The sequence below is a fragment of the Micropterus salmoides genome, unplaced genomic scaffold (assembly GCF_014851395.1).
Source record: "Micropterus salmoides isolate LMB-PRFRI ecotype aquatic unplaced genomic scaffold, ASM1485139v1 Ms_hic_scaffold_19, whole genome shotgun sequence".
Lineage (NCBI taxonomy): Eukaryota > Metazoa > Chordata > Actinopteri > Centrarchiformes > Centrarchidae > Micropterus > Micropterus salmoides.
In genome coordinates, this window is record NW_024041039.1 from 32,280,653 (window position 1) to 32,298,336 (window position 17,684).

General features: G+C 42.0%; 1 protein-coding gene across 2 annotated transcripts in view; it reads left to right on the forward strand.

Moving 5' to 3' along the window:
* Positions 1–11,274: 11,274 nt before the first annotated feature.
* The window catches only part of daam1a (dishevelled associated activator of morphogenesis 1a), a 33,977-nt gene continuing 27,567 nt past the window's right edge, over positions 11,275–17,684 (forward strand). Inside the window, exons 1-2 of one of the 2 annotated variants that reach the window (XM_038729898.1) lie at positions 11,275–11,883; positions 16,148–16,225. The gene's annotated coding sequence lies outside the window, so the exon portion shown is untranslated. The remainder of the gene's footprint in view (positions 11,884–16,147; positions 16,226–17,684) is intronic. The other variant, XM_038729897.1, reaches the window with a different exon arrangement.

Sequence of the window (17,684 nt, forward strand, 5' to 3'; positions counted from 1 at the left end):
CGCACAGAGTCTGCATGATGGTATGGGGACGTAAACACACATTTTACACTACTGGCGACTGTAAATGCCAACGGCAAATTTGGGCGGCTATGGCTCAGGAATTGCCTCTGGTGGCTGTTCTGCCAGTGAATGGTGAATGCAGATGTAGTGTAAAAGCGCTTTGAGTGGTCGAAAAGACTAGAAAGGCTGTGACGGCCTGCACCTTTCGGTCGCACTGCTTATGGGCGCTGCCCATTCATGTAGCCGTGCATGTTCTTTGTGGGAGGTTTCTTATTCGTTCAGCGCCAGAGTCTGCCCGGTTCAGGAAGTGTTAAAATGTTTGGTCAACTGCCCCTTGCTCCAAGACACACAAAGTGGAGAGCTGAGGGAAGCAAGACAGCGTCGGAGCGACATGTTAGTATAGTTGAACCAGTTATAGTGAGGCCCTTAATCCCTTCCGCGTTCACCTACAGCAACGATCCCGTACGTCGGCACCTTCTTCATCCGCAACTCAGCAATAACCTCTAAACAACCAGCCATCCAGTATTCCAAAACCATCGCCACCAAACTGGTCCAGAATTAACAGTCAAGCAGGTCGGAAGTGCTGCAACCCCCCCGCCTTCTATTTTTTGAGCAGTGTGTGTTTTGTGCACTCAACGTGAGGGTCCATAACATTGCATATGTACCTTTTGTGTCACTTGATGGGTAAAATATTATTCTGTGTAAAATCATAATATATCTTACGTGTCAGGAGAGAAACCTGACTGGCACCCCCCCCCCCCAAAAAAAAACTTAAGTCAAACTGTCACATAAAAAAATGGCCCCCCAGATGGGACCAATTCTAACAAACTAAAAAAATTTTGAATGACAACCCAAACAGGAAAACAAATAAGCACAGACCACAAGTTGCGACATCAAAGCAAAACTTTATTTTGGGTACCAATAAAACCAACAAGGACAAAATGGCTGCTTCAGACCAGTTATGGCATGAAGTGGAGGAGTCATCAGCATCAATCAATGTTGCACCTGTTTCACTGTTAACCCCCAACGTACTCTGTTGGATATGGACTTCATAAACTTTTGGATACACCTAAAATTTAAAGCTGTGGACTCAAATTGGAAAAATCTCCCTCTCTTAAGCCCACTTCTGCTACAGAGGAAACTCAGTAGCACTCAACGTGAGGGTCCATAACATTGCATCATAATAGCTTACATGTCAGGAGAGAAACCTGACTGGCACCCGAAAAGAAACCCGTAGGTCAAATTGTCACAAGGCGCTTTACAAATATGGAGCATTTACAATCAATGTCTGCGACACGTCCCTCCCCAGCTTTTTAAAAAAAAATTTAAACCTGTCCTGCCCAGCAGCCTGGTATATAGTATGAGAAGCTGGATACTATATTGTCGCAGACAGATTTTACTTTAACAAGAGAGTATTATACTGCTTTGTCTGTTTTATTATTTATTTCAATTTACCAGGCCGGACAGGGGACAACATGGGGATGGGGAATAGAAACGCCGCATAAACAAACAGCACAGAGAAAGGAAAACACCTGCAAGAGAACAGGGATGGGGGAACGGGGACGACAGGAAATAGTCGAGGGAAACACCAATTGTAGAAAGTAACTAAATCTGCAAGAGAATGGGGAGGGGGGCGGAGAAAAACAAACACAAACAAAGAGACAACCAGCCGAACAGCAGCAATAGACAGCTGGCATAGGACGACAACTGAGAGAGAAATGAAAACGAGAAACAGTCTAGCAAAATAAATAAACACAGCACAGCCATGAGAGCTGGAATAATTTAAATAAGTAACTGAAAGGAAAACATCAAGAATAATTCTACCAGGGGCAACCTTTGTTTTTGTTTGTGTCTATATGTGAGACTGTGTGTGTCTGTGTGCGTGTGGGTGAATGCGTCTGTATTTGTATGTGTGTGTATATGAGTGTGTACATACAGAATGTAATTGTTAGTGAGAGTGGAACGCCACAACCGACTCCAGCAACAGGCAGGCATGAACCCCCAGTAGCCAATAGGGGTGGGAGAGGTCCCAGACGGACCACGACACAAAAGACCCCGACCCGCCCAACAAATGCCAGAGACACCGGCCACCCAAATGCTAAACAATGCAATGACATTGCAAAGCAAAAGGCAGAACGCGCAGAAGAGCGGTGCGCACACAACAGAGACCAGTCCCCCCCACACTGAGCAAATGAGAGAAAGCAAGCGGCAGAACACATCAGTGAAAGCCAGTGGAAAGAAACACCAGCAGCAAGTCCAACAGAGAAACAGGAGAGCACATATACAAAATGCAAAGATGCAAAATAGTCCCTCCAAGCCATCCAGGAAATGCCTCCCGGACTCCAGTGCACAACCAAATACCCAGCAGCCATCCAGAGATCCTGCACAGGGCCCGTGGCTCTGGCAAATGTATACAGACCAAAGTGGGACGATCCCCAGTTTTTTCCTGCTTTATAGCAACTATTCCAGACCTCAGTCATCGGCTAATATTAGGTGGGGATTTTAACTGTGCATTATATCCACACTTGGATCAATCTAAACCAAAGGCGAGTAGTATGATAACAAAGGCCGGTGCTGTGATTCTCTCTTTTCTGAAATCTTATGGCCTTTTTGATTCTTGGAGACAAAATAACCCATCCAAACAATACTCATATTTTTCCACTGTACACCACTCATACTCTAGGATAGATTAGCTGCTGGATAGCAGGATTCTCTCCATGGTTGAAGATTGCAAATATCACAGTCATCTCAGATCATAGCCCAGTCCAGCTAGACATTGCTTTCCCACGTTGCATTTGACCTTGCCGCACCTGGCGATTTGAACCTTTATTGACTAGAGACTCATTCAAAAAATTGTAGCTGAACAGACTGATGTCTTCTTGGAACTTAATTGCACCCGGACATGCCATTGACAGCTCTCTGGGAGGCTCTTAAGGCCTACCTGAGAGGGCAGATAATTTCTTATACATCTCATGAGAAAAGGGTTCGCACTACGCACTCAACGGTTATCAGAACTCTCCCAGCAGTTGGCAGATATAGACAGAATATATGCTGTGTCCCCTTTGCCTAACTTCTACAAAGACTTTTAGTGCAAACACAATTTGATAATCTTTCCATCAGTCAAACAGAACAATTACTATTTAAATCTAGACAAATGTTTTATGAACACGGGGAAAAGTGTGGCAAGCTTTTGTCACACCAGATAAAATGGTCTGCAGCTAGCTGCACTATTCCTGAGATTTGCACAGCACCTGACGTATTGACCGACCCAGAAGCTATTAACTTGCAGTTTAAAAAGATTTATACTAGTTTATATATCTCAGGGTCGCCCATGAATCCCTCACATATGAATAATTTTCTGGATGAGACCCATTCCAAAAATTACTCCTGAAGATGCAGGCAATTGGATCAATGCAGAGTAATAAGGCACCTGGGCCGGATGGCTTCTCAATAGATTTTTATAAAGAATTCTCTTCCAAATTGGCACCAATACTTAGCTCAGTATATCAGGATATTTTTACTCATCAGAAATTGCCTAAAACCAGACTCAAGCAATAATTTTGGTTCTGCATAAAAAGGGCAAAGATCCTCAACATGTAGTTCTTATAGACCGATAAGTTTATTAAATTGCGTTTACAAAATCCTTATGAAACGTCTGGCTACTCGTCTTCAATTGGTTGTTCCAACAGTTGTGAGTTCTGATCAGACTGGCTTCATATCAGGCAGACAATCATACAACTTCTGCCATCTGTTTAATGTGCTCTACTCATCAGGCTCTGAAGATACGGGGAAAGTAATCATATCCTTAGATGCGGAAAAAGCGTTTGACCGGGTCGAATGGCCATACTTAGTTAAAACGCTTGAAAGGTTTGGCTTCAGTGTGTCCCTATCCTGGATTAAAATACTGTATTCTTCACCAACAGCAGCAGTACGTACAAACAATATAGTATATATAAACAATAATATTTCCCGCTACACAGAGGTGGCAGACAGGGATGTAGTCTTTCTCCCAACTTGTTTGATCTAGCCATTGAACCTCTTGTCATTGCTATTAGAACTCAGAGGGATATTAGTGGCATTGCAAGATGGGGCAAGATTCACAAGACATCATTGTATGCGGATGACTTATTAGTATACATTTCTGACCCATCGTAATCCATCCCTAATTTGTTGAGTATGTTGGATAAATTTGGTTATTTTTCTGGCTACAAATTGAACTATTTCAAGAGTATTTTTTTTCCTGTAAATCAGGTAGTGGCTACTCTCACTTTCCTTTCGCACAGTAGTGCACCAAGTTTACATATTTGGGTGTCCAAGTCACTCTCTCACCTAAAGACCTGATCAGATACAATGTTAATGTGATACTTGAAAGGATGAAGCAGGATTTTATGACATGGTCACCACTTTCAACAACGTTAGCAGGCTGGATAAATATGGTAAAGATGATAATCTTGCCCAGATTCCTCTACCTTTTCCAAATGATCCCAGTATTCATACCAAAGTCAATATTTAAGCACTTGAACAGACTAATTAGTCTTAAAATTAATATCGTCATTTATATGGAATAAATCCAACCCCACGATGAGAATGAGGTATCTTGAGGTTCCTAAGAAGGAAGGCGGTCTGGGGCTGCCTAACCTGATGCGCTATTATTGGGCAGCGAATATTGCAAAATTACTTTTCTGGTGACATGCCTATGATAATGGCCAAGGCCCAGACTGGTTACATATGGGATTACAGTCCAACCCAATATCTATGATAACTGCCCATCTGCCACTTACCAAACATGACCATGTTTTAAACCCAGTGGTCATGGCCTCTGCAAGAATATGGACATAGTTTAGAAGATATTTTGGACTAAAGCAAGCGGCTTTCTCCCTATAACTAATAATTGCATTTTTTTTACCTTCCACTTTGGACTCATCTTTCCAACTATGGCATAGAAATGGGTTAGGTAGGTTTCTTTGTGACCTATTTTCAGATGACATATTCTCTACCTTTGAACTGCTAGCCAAAGACAGTATACCTGGTTCACACTTTAGGTATCTCTAAATCCACGACTTTCTCCAAACAAATGATTTGCTTTTCCTCGCCTGTTACCTAGGAGTGAGTTGGATTCTATTTTGGAGTTGGACCCCTTTGAAAAGGGGCAGGTCTCTAAGAGCTATATTACTATTCAGAAACTGAAACAGACCACATGGGACAGGACGAAAGAGGCTTGGGAGAAGGACCTAGGGGTTGAGCTATCTGAAGACATCTGGCACAATAGTTTAATTCGAGTGCACAACTCCTCATTGTGTATACACCATGGCCTGATCCAGTTCAAGGTTCTCCACCGTCTTCATTTCTCCAATGAGAAACTAGCAAAACTCTTGTGCGGGAAAACAATTAATCCAGATTTTCATATAGCGGTTTTCGGCATACTTCCCCAAGGTTGCAATGTAACAGTTTTATAGGCAAATGCTATAGCCTTTGCTTCTTTGGTGGCTTGCAGGCTTATTCTGCTTAACTGGAAAGCTAATAAGTTCCCCTCATTTATACAGTGGCTGAAGGAGGTGCTCTCCCTTTTACCTTTGGAGAAACTTCGATATAAATTGCACAAAGCTCCAAAGAATTTTATATTAACATGGAGTCCTTTTGTCTGTTTTGTGCAAAATTTTTCCTTTACTGGTGGCCCAATCATAGCCTAACATAATTACTATTGTTATTGTCAGTGGATAGCTTTTCTTCTCCTTAGTCCAGTAGGTCCCGGCCCTGTGGTATTTATTTATATATTTAATTTCACTAATTATTATATTTCTTTTTTGGCCCTGTGATGGACTGGCGACCTGTCCAGGGTGTACCCCACCTTTCACCTGTCACGGTTTGGTGTGGGTGAGGCAGGTTGGAGGACCCAAACGCAGGACGCAAGGCAGGAAGAGGTACAGTACAAAGGGGTTTTAATGAATGAACCAAAAGAGAGCACACTTACAGGTGAGTGGCTGAATAGAGTCCAAAAACTAAGGTAGTCCAAACAGAGATCCAAAGGGAGCAGCGTAACAGGGAGACACGACAAGCAGGCAGACAACAGGAGACCTCACAGCAACTCCAGGAGACAGCATACAATGACCCGACAAAGACAAGACAGAAACACCAGGTACATACACACAGGGACGAGCAGGGCGGGAGCAACACAGGTGAAGGACATGAGGCTAACGAGGCAGGCAGAGAGAGACAGTGAGCAGAGGGAAATAGAGAGACTGACATGCAGGCAGAGTGACAACAGGGGGAACAGACGGAACACAGGTTACTGAACACAAAACAGACCAGAGTGAACACTTAACATGAACTAAGATACAGGACTGGGAACAAGGACAAAGAACTAAAACGCAGGAACGAGAGTTAAGGCAGTGACTAAGAAACAATATAACAACTAGACTACCAAACCAAAGCAATATCAAATCAACACAGGACTACAAGCTAGAACACCAGACAAGACATAAACACTAAGGACAAGGAAACGAGAAGAACAGGTAAACAGAAGGACACCAGAAACAAATGGCAAAAGCTACAACTCATGACATCACCCAATTGACGATGGATGGATTTTTAGGGCCCGAGCACGACCGTGCGAGGTCCCTATTGAATCTGCTCGGATTATATTTTTTTTTTTTTTTTTTTTTTTTTTTTTTTTTTTTCTGCAAAGTAGGCCCAAATGACATGGCCTAAACATACTCGAAAACTCACCAAAATTTGCAAACATGTCAGAACCGGTGAAAAATTTCGTATTCTACAAGTTTCGCACATGGGCGTGGCAAAATGACTCGCTAGCGCCACCTTGAAAATTGGAAATGATTAGCCCCTCGTTCACGTTCAACCTACATGTACGAAATTTTCTGGGGACATGTATCGTATCAAGACGCACAAAAAAGCCTCAAGAACCCATAGCCTAAAGTCAACAGGAAGTCGGCCATTTTGAATTTTATGGCCATTTTTGGATGATTTACACACTTCGTACTTTAACGAACTCCTCCTAGGGATTTAGTCGGATCGACGTCAAATTTCTGCTGTGCCTTCTAAAGGCATTGACGATGAAAAGTTGTGCTATTTGCGCGTTTTCGTCAATGGGCGTGTCCGTGGCGTCGATGATTCGCAATGAAACAGGAAGTTGTTGTAACTTCAGTGTACATGCTCACATCTGGACCAAACTGTACATGTAGGATGAGAGTCCCGCCCTGAACACATGTACATGCCGACATTCACCCACAGTCATAGCGCCACCTGCTGGCAACAGAAAGTGACCTTTAACGAAGCAGCCCCCGCCGCACGTTTCACCTACGTGCACGAATTTTCTGTGGTACGTGTATCTTGTCCAGATGCACAAAAAAGCCTCTTGGAGCCATAGCCTAAAATCAACAGGAAGTCGGCCATTTTGAATTTTACGTCAAATTTTGGATGATTTACACACTTCGTACTTTAACGAACTCCTCCTAGGGATTTAGTCCGACCGACCTCAAATTTCTGCTGTGCCTTCTAAAGGCATTGAAGATGAAAAGTTGTGCTATTTGCAAGTTTTCGTCAATGGGCGTGTCCGTAGCGTGGCGTCAAAGATCAACTCTTCGCCATGACACGGAAGTTGTCGTAACTTCAGTGTATATGCTCACATCTGGACCAAACTGTACATGTAGGATGAGAGTCCCGCCCTGAACACATGTACATGCTGACATTCACCCACAGTCATAGCGCCACCTGCTGGCAACAGGAAGTGACTTTTAACGAAGCAGCCCCCGCCGCACGTTTCACCTACGTGCACGAATTTTCTGTGGTACGTGTATCTTGTCCAGACGCACAAAAAGTCTCTTGGAGCCATAGCCTAAACCCAACAGGAAGTCGGCTATTTTGAATTTTACGTCAAATTTTGGATGATTTACACACTTCGTACTTTAACGAACTCCTCCTAGGGATTTAGTCCGACCGACTTCAAATTTGTGCTGTGCCTTCTAAAGGCATTGAAGATGAAAAGTTGTGCTATTTGCGAGTTTTCGTCAATGGGTGTGTCCGTGGCGTGGCGTCAGAGATCAAGTCTTCGCCATGACACAGGAAGTTGTTGTAACTTCAGTGTACATGCTCACATCTTAACCAAACTTTACGTGCTTGATAACTCTCCCATCCCGTTATGGAGGACCGATCCTGACACAGCCAGAAATAAATACAGAAATAAATAAATGCTCAATAAATAAATAAGCATCCAATTAAATACACAAAAAAATAAAGTAAATAAATAAATGTAGGTAGTAATTAAATTATACAAGGAGACATAAATGTTTATATCTTAATTAGTGCCTTCACTTATTCACCTTTGTTATAATTACCTTATTTGTTTATTCAACTTTATTTATTACTAATTTTTTTAATGTATTTATTTATGTGTGTTTTAATATTTTTGTCTGTTTTATTCTTCCTTTGTATTTATTTACCTTATTTATTTTCACCCATGGTATTTATTTCTGCCTGTCTTTTTTAAATTTTTGTATGCATTTCTGCCTCATTATGCAAATGAGGAGGGGCTGTGTCTCAAGGGGTCATCTTCTCTGCTATTGGTGGACCAGTCAGACAGGAGAGCTCCTACTCTGCCTGCAGACATCAACGATCTTGCCCCTCACACAGTCAGATGACTTCCTTCAGTGCGCTGAGGTGTTTAACAACTCTGAAGACAATACTACCAGCAATGTCTTCCTTCTCTTTTCACGTAGACGCTCCGACAGACAGTGCTTTCAGTTTGCTGCATGCATGGACACAGAACTGCGGTAAAGGGAGAAGCACACGGTCAGCTGGCTGCAGCTAAATCTGGAGTGCACTCGTATTCAATTCTGTATGGTAAATTCAGTTTTAACGGAGCAGAGCGAGCTGACAGGCAGAGTTAGAGGCTTTTTCTGTCTGTTTCTCTCTTTACAAAGACGCATGTTGCAGTCAGAGTCTTCTCTGAGATGCGAGCACGACATACAACACAATTTATCAAATTACACAACGGATATACAGTATGAAAATAAGATTGATTGGATTATACTCACAGGACGTATAAAACCTCTTACATGGGTCTATTAAAAGTAAAGTAACACAAAAATGTCAGGGAAATTACTTTACTTAGATTTAAGTACTGCAGTTGTACATTTGAAATACCTTCCTACCTTTCTGATAGGAAGCCTTCTTGAGGTGGTATAAAACATTTCTTCTTATATTCTGATTTGAGTTGTGGACAACTATGACCACATGAATTAAAAAAATATTTCACTGCCCAAGTCAGCTATAACACAAGTCTTGTTCATCAGACTACATGCTGTACAGTATTTGACTACAGATTTTGTCCCAGGATTTCTTATGCATTTCTTCTTCTTCGTTGCATGATCTAGAATAATAAGGTGAGAAATGGGTCTATTCTGAGTTCATCCTGCACTGCAGCAGCTAATAAAGTCCATTTAATCCCAAAAACGCTTTTCTTTTAGGCAGGCTGGAGCAGAACACAACTCACCTTTCTCAAGTTGTACAGTAATGTCACATGTGTATGAAGGTGGATCAAACAAGCTAATCTTAAATGTCAAAGTAGAGAGGATCCTAGTAGGCCTATTTATTTTCATTCATTACACAATATGAATAAGCTATGCAGACAGTTGTAAAGAAAGAACATCTTTTTCTTCTGTTCTCTACTTGTTATAGTTACACAGTATTAGGGGTGTGGGCTGTATTAAAAGTATCCACTGTTCTCCCATGCTCTAACACACAGTAACGATGAAATGTGTGCTGTTCTCACATTCTTCCTCTGTATGTACACATAAACAACAAGGCAGGGAAATATAAAAGGAATTTATTTTATTGTTTGGGTACATTATTGTTCAGTGTACATGTTCACATCTGAAACAAACTTTACGTGCTTGATAACTCTCCCACCCCGCAGACATCTACACACCACTACCGATTTATATTCATAGCGGCAAGTGCTATGTAGCTCCACATAGGGGACACAGGAAGTGACATATAGCACCTTCATGCGGCGTCGGAACCGCGTAGGAAATTCACAGCCGCATCGGCAGAGCTCCAGAATATGCAACTCGGCCGGCTCACACGCGGACGCGCTTATAAGTGCGAGGGCCCGCCCAACGCTGCTTGCAGCTTTAATTTATATATATATCTATATCTATATATATGTATGTATGTTTTTGATATACATATATGTATATATACATACCTGGAATCTGCTGTAGCCACTCTCCCAGTTTGGGGGTCACAGCCCCCAGTGCTCCGATTACCACTGGCACCACGGTTGCTCTTACTTTCCACATCTTTTCTAGCTCCTCTTTCAGCCCTTGGTATTTGTCAAGCTTCTCGTGTACCTTCTTCTTGATGTTGGTGGCGCTTGGGATTGCCACATCTATCACTGCTGCCTTCTTCTGCTGTTTGTCGTTCAACACAAAGTCTGGTTGGTTAGTCATCACAAGTGTGTCGGTCTAGATCTTGAAGCCACACAATAAATATATATATATAAGCATTAAAGCTAACTGGTCCAAAAATTAAATCAAGTGCATTCAGTGTGTGTTAAGCACAGAGTTTGGCATCACATGATCCATGTGATCACATGTTCTTTAGGCAGTGTGTCTTCGTCCTGATGACCTTGAGCCTGCCTGAAGGAAGTTGGTGAGACAGATGGTGACCTGGGTGTGAGGGTGTGATGGGTCTCTATTGATGTTGATGATGGATGAGAATTTATTAATGATTAGGAGAAACAGGATATTTTATTGATCTCATGGAAAATTTATACTTATTTGTAGAAAAATAAATGCCATGTTTCACTACAATATGAATGTATAAATATATTTCAATACAACCATATCTAAATTATTTTAGTAGATGCAGTTTTTGGTGTTTATTGAAATAATGGGTGGTTAATTTACAGGGAAGGTGAGGCATGTAGTCCATGAAATAAACACTGATCCAAAATGGGCATAAATGAAATGCATAGTCCAAAGAAAGAAAACCAAAACTAGAGCAAACATGAACCACGACAATTTAAGCATGAAAGTTCTTTCTTGCTTCAGCAGTAAACATGATATTGTTTGTAATCATCGGAAAAAAATGTCCTCACTATCAGACATGATTATAAGCTGTATGGATGCCACCACAGAGACTGTGACACATTTCTCTCTCTCTCTCTCTCTCTCTCTCTCTCTCTCTCTCTCTCTCTCTCTCTCACTCTCTCGCACACACACACACACACACACACAATGCAGTGGGTGAGGTCTGGGTGTGACAGCCTCCACCAGGAATGCAGTAGTGTGTGTTTTGATCTCTCCACATAATGCACTCTCTCGACCAGGCTGATCTGTCAGTTTCTGTGTACATTCTGTCTGACAGACACAGAGACAACGGAGACACTCATTAACTTTCATGAACACAGCAGAATGGAAAAAGGAAGAGGCGAGGTGTGGATAGATGATAGATGAAAAGAGGATTTGTATTTTCTTGGACAACTGTAAGTTTTCTGCCAAACTTTAAGGAAATCCACGTCTGAATCAGCACTTGGTAACTTTTCTTTCTCTTCTGAAGTGTCGATTTTGACTGCGGACTCAGTGAACATTTTGAATTCAACTCTAGCTCTACTTAAAGTGGCATGGGCTGATTTTAGGCGTTTTCTTTAGATTACTTCTGAGAATGTATTTTTACATTTTCTATAAACTCTAGAGTAGTCTTCAGGGATAACATATATAATGTTGACATTGGCATTTGAACTACTGTGACAGCAGAGTCAGTGATCTCTGCCACAAATATTGATCTGACATCTGACTGTTGCAACACCCACTGCTGGAACTGAACATGGCATATCACTGCATCACATAGAAGTGAATCACAAAGGTAAGAAACCCAAGATGATCCACACACTTGTATGTAGACATGACATCATAGGTCCATAGACTTTATCAGGCCTGTCCATATTTCCCGGAACAATTGAATAGCCAATAACCTTTAATTTCTAACAATTCTGTTACAGTTTGTTAACACTTTGCAATACTCCCCACAATTTACTGTGTCACTTTATTCCATGAATTATAAAATAGATACCAGTTCCTACTGACACTTTAATGTAAGTATAGGGGAAGAAAAGAAGACAAGGGAGTAAGGAGGAAAGGAGAAATAAACTATACCATAAGTATTTTTGATATTTTAAATGCTGTATATCTACGAGGTACAGCTGAACTGAAGTTTTGGAAAAATTGTGTCATCAACAACACAATATTTTGCTGTCCCTGTAAACGATGTTAGATCATGGCACAGAAATATCAGTAGCCTAACTGTGCGTGAAGCTGAAGTTGCAGACAGATTAATTGCACCTTTTACTCTCAGTACCTTCTCTCAGTTTTGTCATGGATCTATCTCTAAACCATATACTATAAATACTCAATGCTACACTGTATTGTAGCCTATATACTATATAGCATAGTGTTACCTTGATGATCAAAGTAACAAGTAGAAATGTGTGGTCATGGGTTGCTCCTGTTGGGCCATTTCCCCTTTTAAAAATTAACTAAACATTAACTGCCTATAAAGTAATAAAGGGGTAGCATATTTCACAATTACTATATGCTATAACAACTACAAAACTACAACTAGGTGTATTTCGTGTTTTTTTATTCTAGATTGTAGTTATATTGTGACCAGATCAAAGCTGGTCAGTCAGGGTCCTCTCCTAAAACAACTATAGCCTATGTGTAAAGCAGTTGTTGTCTGATGGACACCAGTGGCCTGTACTACAAAGCGAGGTAACTGGCTTATCCAGGTAACTTCAGGAGTAACTTGTGTAAGACGTCGGGTGTAACTTCCAGATTAACCCGTACTACGAAAAGTGGATAGGTGTTAACTGAGGTCTGTTACCATGGCAATTTACGCTGCGTCTCTAAACTGCTCCGAGCAGGTTTTGTTTGTGGTTAACTTGAGGTTACCCTGCATACATGGACTACACACCACATCTGTAGCCTACTATGATGAGAAGTAGGCTATTAATACACACCACTTTATAAAATATTTTAAAATTTCATCCTGCCCTGTTCCACTGCAGTTGCAACTGAAATAAAGTTAGGGGAGACCAGGTTTGGCTGTAACATTGGGAGAGTTGTAAGAACACCAATTCCACCAATTAGAGATAAGATGGGAGTCATGAGATCATTTCAGTGTTTACCTACTTCCTCCCTACTGCACTGTAGTAAAATTAATCAAGTATACTGTTAAGTAGGTTTATTCTATAGATACATTTACATACTGTACATGCGCACAAGTCATCAGACACAGTCTGTTACAGGGAGAGAGAAACATTGTTCTTTTATATCACTACCTGTTTTTGAAACATATCAAATTGTGTGGCATCTATTTTTGCTTGTTTTGTGTTACAACTTACTCCAGCATGTGTAACAATCTACCGTGGTAGTGGGGTAGGTTTTAACAAGGGAACACAATGCATTTGACATCAACTCATAAGGACTGTGATATTCTTGTAGAGGATTGAATTATAGTGAACAAATGTGGGAACTTTGTATAAAAGTTAGAGAATTCTAGCTAAAAGATTGGTGTTACAACGATACCCGGCTGTTTAGGAGCCGCGGGCCGGCAATAACCTCTATGAGCTTTTCTGCAGCCCGAGCGCCACCCGCGCGTTCTTTCCTGATTTGCACAATGAGTTGTGTAAATCATGGAACAGACCAAAAAGAAATAAAAAATAGCTGCTCTGCACGGCTGACTGTGTCCCCTCTGCTGGACTACAGCAGCGTGACAAAAACTAAGCAGCACGGCTAAAGAGAACGGAACGATGCCTTGGGGGGAGGAAGCACTCGCAAGCTATCTTTCTCCCACCCTCCCTTCGTTCCTTCAGATGTTGCCCACCAAGCTGTGTCGAACGAAACATCCTACATGGCAGCGGGTCCAGCTGGTGCAAGCCTGCACACTATGGCCATTTGGAAGGCGTACCAGGCCGATCATCTCAAGACTATGACCTAGGGGGAGGTCCCTCTGAGGAGGACCTGACTGAGCTCCGTAGAGCTACGGACTTAAGCGCCATCTGTGGCTCAACCTCTCGTGCATCTCGATGGACTGGCGACCTGTCCAGTGTGTCCGCCTTGCGCCCGATGTCAGCTTGGATTGGCTCCATACCCTGTATGCAGGATAAGCGGTTGACGATGGATAAAACCAAAGTTTTACATTAATACTCTCTTGTCAAAGTAAAATCTGTCTGGCACAATATGGTATCCAGGTCATCATCACCAGGCTGCTGGGCAGGACAGAAAAAAAAAAAAAATAGAAGGTCACGGGTTCAAACCCGGTTTGCCTGGCCTTTCTGTGTGGAGTTTGCATGTTCTCTCTGTGTCTGTGTGGGTTCTCTCTGGGTGCTCTGGCTTCTTCCCACCGTCCAAAGACATGTGGACTGGTTAATTGGTGACCCTAAATTGTCCGTAGGTGTGGGTGTGACTGGTTGTCTGTCTATGTGGCCCTGACTGGCGACCTGTCCAGGGTGTACCCCGCATTTCGCCCGATGTCAGCTGGGATTGGCTCCAGCGCCCTGCGACCCTGTTCGCAGGATAAGCGGTTGACGATGGACGGATGGATAAAACAGTACGCACACACATTTTACGCAGATTTCCCTTTATAAATCAAAATCAATATGTGAGTGAGCTCCTTGCCCAACCCTTTAGTTGCCTGTAAATGATCAGTGAAACACCCCTCAATAATATTAATACGTACATTCCGTGTGAAAGAGAGGCTAGAGAAAACATACTTTCCCTACAGGGATCGATCAAGCATTGATTAAACCCTGCGAATGCTGAGCATCAGGATGAATTATAACCCTGTCACCAGTCACAACCAGCCATACACAACATGGCGCACACACACACACACACACACACACACACACACACACAGTGTTGATCATTTCAATTGACATGCTGTTATGTAAAACACATTTAGTGACTGAGGGCAAGGACACTGTCAGACACCCACAAAACCTGCTTGGACATCAGTTGTAAGAGTTCCATTACTTTATTATTACATTATTTATTTTTATTTATACACTGAAATGTATGAGAAATTATAGTATAATAATATAAAATATAACAAACACTGAGTCTTTAGGCTGGATAATTAGTACTTTTACATCTGCATTAATCAATATTTTCAAATTAACAATGTTTCAAATTAGCATGTGAAAGAATCACTCATAGTGATGAACCCATGAGCATTATCACCAACTCTGCAGTCTCCCAGCTGTACAGAGCATTGCAGTGAAGCCAGTTTTGGACCAATAAAATACTACTACAGGGCTACTTCCTGATGGCACAAGAGTCTACTGCGTGTGATCACGCAGCATAACCGTGCTTTAATGGCGTAGAAAAATGTCAGAAACACTGTAATTCTGGTAGCTGCGCAAACAAAAGTCTCTTGGCTCAGTGTGTTTGTCTGACTCGGATTGTCACTGTTTAATCAGCCCACCTATAAGGCTCACCTGTCAAATACCAACGCAGCGTCACTGATGGCCGAATAGTTGTTTTAGATCCGCTGAGAGTTTATAATCTAAGCAATACGGTTACATCTCTCATGTGCGATGGGGTGTCACAGGGTAGTACATTTTTGGACCTACATGGATCCCTCCATGCAGGCTTTGGTCGGCTTCACTGTTCGATCTCTGGCTTACCCCCTTGGTAGCTGTGTAGTCTTTCCCATTTTATCATGGCTGACTTAATTTTTCATTTGCTTTATACCATCAACCGATCGTGAAAGTAAAGTGACGGATTTAAGTAAGCATGAAATCTGATTGGCTAGCCTCGATTTCTGTGATTGGTTTAGATGTGTCACGTGACACTTCCTGGTTTAGCTTTCCACGGGTTGCTCTGTCTGTTTCTGTTTCGTGTATGTAAGTGTGTCTGTTCAGAGAAAAACTCACACTCAAGCTCCTCATGACAAAAAATGGCTTCTTCCCAAAAACTGCTGTAAAAATATCATAAATTAATACACTTTTTCCACTTTAAACGGGTCAATCTTTCAAAGCCACTTCAGCCTGAAATTAATCATTTTTTCTGCAGTGGCAGATTAAAGTTCATAATCTTATCTTATAATGATATTTGATCATTTCCAGATCCTCCTGTGTGCTGTCTTGCCATCTCCAATAACTCAATAACTACCCCCGCACTACTGCTCAGACTTACACTATCAGGTATACTTGTTCAATTGTTTATCAACACAATAGCTGATCAGCCAATCACATGGCAGAAACTCAATGCATTTAGGCATGTAGACATGGTCAAGACAACTTGCTGAAGTTCAAATTGAGCATCAGCATAGGGAAGAAAGGGGATTTAAGTGACTTTGAACGTGGCATGGTTGTTGGTGCCAGATGGGCTGTATATCAGTATCAGGTCAGGAGTATTTTAGAAACTGCTGATCTACTGGGATTTTCACACACAGCCACAACCTCGTTACAACCAAAGTATGCAGAATTCCATCTCTGAACGCACAACACGTCAAAACTTGAAGCAGATGGGCTACAGCAGCAAATGTAAACATGCCGTATTCGCATAGCGCCTTTCTAGTCTTTTCGACCACTAAAAGCACTTTTACACTACATCCACACACTGAGCCTAAGTGCTCAAACAGAAACTAACATTCACACACAGGCGGAACAATTCGGGGTTCAGTATCTTGCCCAAGGACCTTCCGATTAACAGGCAACCCGCTCTATCTCCTGAGCCACAGCAGCAGAAGCCCATGCTGTCAGCCAAGAACACGAAACTGGGGATTCAATTCACACAGGCTCACCAAATTTGGACAATAGAAGATTGGAAAAACATTGCCTGGTCTGATGAGTCTCAATTTCAGCTGTGACATTCAGATGGTAGGGTCAGAATTTGGTGTAAACAACATGAAAGCATGGATCCATTCTGCCCTGTATCAACGGTTGAGGCTGGTGGTGTACCCATCTTCTGATGGCTACTTCCAGCAGGATAATGCACCATGTCATAAAGCTCAAATCATCTCAAACTGGTTTCTTGAACATGAAAATGAGTTCACTGTACTCCAATGGATGCCATGAAGAATTAAGGCCCTGTCTATATGAACATGGGTATTTTCAAAGCGTGACTTTTTCTATGCGGTTTGGCTGTTCGTACACACAGAAACGCAGTATCAGGTCACTGAAACCGAACATTTTTGAAAACTCCTGCCCGGGTGAAGATTTTAAGAAACGCCGGTTGCAGTGTTGTCGTGTAGACAGTAAAAAAGTTTTTGCCTTTCGACGTCAGAGAGCGTGCCGTTATCTGCTGGGTTTGATGTCAAATTGTGCTCCACTGCCTGCTTTGTTTACGATTTTATTGTCATCAGATTGGCCAACGTGGCTTTACAGTTAGGGTTATGTTGCCACCTGGTGGTTTGGCGTGCTCTTGGCAGAGCTTGATAACGATGATGTTTTTTAAAACAAAGGAGGAAAAACTATGGTTATAAAAATATCCGTGTACGTGTGGCATATGCCTAAGGCAGTTCTGAAGGCAAAAGGGGGTCTGACCTGGTACTAGCAAGGTGTACCTAATAAAGTGGCCGATGAGTGTATAACCATGGCTGAAGTGTACCTGCATAAACAACCTGAATGAGAACAACATGTCCCAGTTTCGTTTTGGTTC